This window comes from Nicotiana tabacum, chromosome 22 (genome assembly GCF_000715075.1).
Source record: "Nicotiana tabacum cultivar K326 chromosome 22, ASM71507v2, whole genome shotgun sequence".
In the NCBI taxonomy this organism is placed as follows: Eukaryota; Viridiplantae; Streptophyta; class Magnoliopsida; order Solanales; family Solanaceae; genus Nicotiana; species Nicotiana tabacum.
Genome location: NC_134101.1, coordinates 137000364 through 137004161, shown reverse-complemented (window position 1 = coordinate 137004161; position 3798 = coordinate 137000364).

The following is a 3798-nucleotide window of genomic DNA, read 5'->3' as shown; positions in this document are numbered from 1 at the left end:
GTGAGTGGAAGAAGTTTCTAGTTTTGTAATTTTTGTCAAATTTCGAGAAGTGGGCCCGGAGGGCGGGGTTTGGGTGAATTTCGGGATTTTGGTTTAAATTAATAGTTTTCGTTTGGAATTGATTCCTTGGCCTATATTGATTGGGTTGCATTGCTTTACGTTAGGTTCAGGACGTTTGGAGGCCGATCCTAGAGGCAAAGGCGTAGCGGAGTAGGATTTGGCTTGGTTTGAAGTAAGTAATGCTTCCAAACTTGGTTTTGAGGGTTCAAAACCCCGAATTATGTGTTATATGATTAAGTATTAAAGTGATGCAACTACCAAGTGACCGGCGTGTGGGCGTGCACCGTGAGAATTGTGGCCTGGTTCATTCGATGGCAGCTTAGTGACTCTTTCTTATTGATATTTGTGTTGTGATTATATGACTAAGGAAATGATCTATAAATCATGCTAATTATCATGTTAAGGCTTCACGCCAATACTGTTGAGACCCGAGTAGTCGTTTCTTGCTGTCATCTCATTAGTTTAATTGATATTCGATACTCGGTCTTACTCATGCATATCATATCATGTCTCAGTTGTTATTTTTTGGCGCATCATATAATTGTTTCAGGCTAGTTTTCATGGCATTGTAAGCCCGTGAGTAAGATTGGAGAGTGATGACTTAGAGAGATCGAGGGCCTGATTATGATTGATAGTTATGGGTCGGGCTGCACGCCGCAACGGATTATTGATTATGCCTTCATTGACTTGTTATAGCGCTTGGCACGTCGGATTCCCTGTAGAGTTTGCACACCCACAGTGGGTGCAGATGATATTATTAAGGGATGGATTTCCCTAGACATGGATTTGCCGAAGTATTGATATATATATATATAGATGGATTTCTCCACAGGGATGGAGTTTCCTGGACATGGATTTGTCTGAAGTATTGACATATATGGGGATGGATTTCTCCACAAGGATGGATTTCCCTTTTTACTCGGTACTGGGTGACTATAGTCAGTGATGAGTATGTTCAGGGATGATTTCCCTAGGCTGCTTGTTTAATGATAAACAGGTAGAGTGTGTGTGTGTGTGTGTGTATATATATATATATATATATATATATATATATATATATATATATATATGTCACGCCGCAGGGTTGGATTACCCTTGTTCCTCGGTACTAGATGACTTGCAGTCAGCATTGTATATGTTCCGGGATTGATTTTCCTGGGTCGGATGGCCATATGCAGTATCAAGTGGTTGAGCACTTGAGAGTGGGAGCATATGGTGCATTTCATACATTCTGTACATTGGCATGTAGAATTAGCGGAGCTTTATATTTTACATTATTCATATCTGTATTTATTTCACTGCTGAGCTGTATTCCTGAAAGATTAGCATGCCTACTTTACTGCACAACTTATTTCTATTTTTTGTTGAGGTTACGTTCGTCACTACCTATCAGTCCAAAGGTTGAACTTGTTACTTACTGAGTTGGGGTACTCACGTTACCCCCTGCACCTTGTGTGTAGATTCAGGTGCTTTCGGTCCTAGTGGCAGTCATTGATTGAGGTTTCAGGCTTTGGAGATTGTTGAGGTATCTGTATGGCGTTCGCAGGCCTTGACCCTCCTTCTCTATTCTAGTTGTGTTTCAATTGTATTCAGTGAACAATGTAGTAGACTATGCTATTTCTCTAGACACTCATGTACTCCGTGACACCCTGGTTTTGGGATGGTTGTATCGTAATATGAATCTTTCTTTTGTGTCTTAAACAATTTATTTAAAACGATGAAAGTTTTTCCGTAAATGATTTGATTTTAGTATTGTTGTTTTGGGTTGCGTTGAGTTGAGGCTGGCCTAGTTCCACGATAGGCGCCATCACGACGGGTAAGTTTAGGTCGTGACAAGTTGGTATCAGAGCCTAAATTACATAGGTCTCACGAGTCATGAGCGGGTTTAGTAGTGTCTTGCAGATCGGTATAGAGATGTCTGTTCATGTCTTCGAGAGGCTGCAGAACCCTTAGAAAAATTTTACATTCTTGAATTCTTATCGTGCGTTCTTGATTTAGCTTGAAATGTAACTCTTTGAATTCCTTCCACGCGTTCGTATGTGCACATGAGCGCACGGTATCAGCTGTGCATTGACGGCTTGTGATTCCATGGATAAGGTACGAGATATGATTTCAGTATGCTGATGATGGGCCTATTTGGAGGACATAGGACCGGGTTTTGACTGTAGCTTGAGCACTAAGGTGTTGATTGTGTAAGCACATGCTTTTAGGTTTATATGTCCGGTAGTGTCTCTATTAGTGAATTTTGTGGTTGGATGACTACTTGATAAGTACGATTTGATTGCGATGTGTTCAGATTGTTCGAATGTGGCGAGAAGAGTTTGCTGGGGATGTAGCAAGGACTATTGGGTGCTGGACTTCTGTATTGAGTTGGCGTATGTCCTCGAGCTATGGGTGTGTTGAAGGACCTCTCGTGTAGTTTAGTTATGGAGTGGAGTAGATCTTCATGTTGTGTTATTAGTTCAGACTCAGGAAGATTAAGTGATTGCGTAAGGTTTATGACGGTGGAAGGATATAAAGAGATGTTCGTTTGAGGCGAAGCAGGTGGGTTATCTCCTGCGGGGTGCTCTGAAGGGTTGTGTGATCCTTATGTTGTTTGTTGGAAGTCCTCTTTTACCAGTAAAATATGTGTGTTGCAATTTGAGTTTAGATCGCTTATGAGAGTGGGCTTGACTGTTGCAAGGGTGAATGCGAGATTTGCAGATGATTTGAAGTACTATATGGTTTGTGTTGCACGAGCTTATAAAGGATTTAATTTAATCTCACTATGGTATTATAGCGGTAATAGAGTACGGGCATTGTGAGTTTTTGTGTGTTTTGACCTATGGCTTTAAGCCAGGTGGGGGAGTCTGCTATTGATAAGTTGTTTGCACGGCTAAGTGCCATATTAGTTTCAGTTTAAGGTATACTGACAAAGCAGTTGTGGCTTATAGGGGTTGAGATCGAGGATGACTCGAGTAAAGGAAACCTTGGATAAAGGTTGTGTTATGCTTTATGAGTGTATGAGAATCACGGAATGACTTGAGTGTTATTGGCGAAGGATGTAATGTGCATGAAGCAGAAATCTATCTAGTTGCATTAAGGTGGGGTTACTTCCTTGGGTGTTGCTGCACTAATGGGGCACAGGTCATTCAGCTCGTTTGGCCAGTTTAATTGAAACCTGAGTAGAGTGGATGACTCCCTAGAATGGTTTTAATGGATTCAAGATTATGTATAATAATTGGGGATCTTCAGGATGTATATTTGGCTTGAAACTGAGGTTTACCTCGCAGGGTGTCAAGACTTGTGGTACTTCTATATCATTATGGATTCTACATATCAGTATTAGGAAGGTGAAGGTAATGGCTTTAGATTCACAGGAAGTCTTCTCAGGGTAAGTATTTTGAATGTGGTGCTTTTGGGCATATTTAAGATAGTATTCAGCGGCTTATGAGCCTTAGGTGGTGTGGTTTTATGCTTGGGTCTCGTGTGGTGAGTCTGGGTTAAGTATTGCGGTATTAGGGCAAGTAGAAGTATCAATTCAGTGGTAATTCATAAGGGACTTGGATAAATAGGACAGCTGGGTAGTAGGTCGGATCGACATGGTAAGGGATATGATTAGTTCTTTGGGTGCTTATGAGGTAATGAGTTTCTATACATGTTTCGTGGCAATGCTTTTGGGTTTTTGGTGACCTACGTAGCTTGGTTGAGTTAGAAGGATTCAGTCCTGACGGTTTGGTTTTGTGCAATAGGATTCAG